The following is an 885-nucleotide window of genomic DNA, read 5'->3' as shown; positions in this document are numbered from 1 at the left end:
TTTAAATTAATATTTTTAATATTATTGATAAATTACTCAAAAAAATTTATTACATTGATAATATAATAATATTGCTTTTTATTTATTTCTCAAGTTTGATGATATGATTTGTAAAATTTGATCATTTTATATTTCAATGTGTTTTGTTACATAAATAATTCATTTGTTTTATTGATCTTGTTGGATGAGTGTCAAAGATTTTACTATTAATTTTACAATTGAAAACAAGCATCTTATTATTGGTTCTAGCCAAGTTCAAGCATGCTAATCAATTCACTCCTAATAAATACATGAGTCAAAATTTTGACATTATTATTCTTAGTGTAAAGTATTTTGGTTAAAAAACTGGATAGGTACATTAATTTTAGGTATGGTAAAAATTATTTTATTAATTTAGTCATTATTTTACGTAGTCAATTTTAAATTTTAAATTCAAGTTTACGATTTAATGAACGAATATGATAATTTAATTTCATTCCAAAATATCTTTTGATTTATTTTAAAATATTCTTGGCACGCGCATATATATATAAAGAAATTTAGAATTACTTTACAAACATAATCAATAATATATATTATCCGATAATGTACTCTTCATTATATTTTATATTAATTTTATTATCCCATCAATTAAATCATTTTAAAATAGAGCTAGATTTGGAATAACACATAATTTCGCTATCCATTTATAGAACCACTCACATAAAGACGCTTAAAACGTCTTTTTTTAAAGATATTTTTTTAATAATTAAAATTCAACTTATATAATCGATCAAAATGTGTTATTTTTGTCAAAATTAAACGAAATAAATCGGTTTAACCGAAAAATCGATAAACTAAATCTTGAACCAATTTAAATTAATATTTTTATGAAAATGACTATAA

The sequence above is a fragment of the Arachis ipaensis genome, chromosome B07 (assembly GCF_000816755.2).
Source record: "Arachis ipaensis cultivar K30076 chromosome B07, Araip1.1, whole genome shotgun sequence".
Taxonomy (NCBI): Eukaryota; Viridiplantae; Streptophyta; class Magnoliopsida; order Fabales; family Fabaceae; genus Arachis; species Arachis ipaensis.
This window is presented reverse-complemented; position numbering follows the sequence as displayed.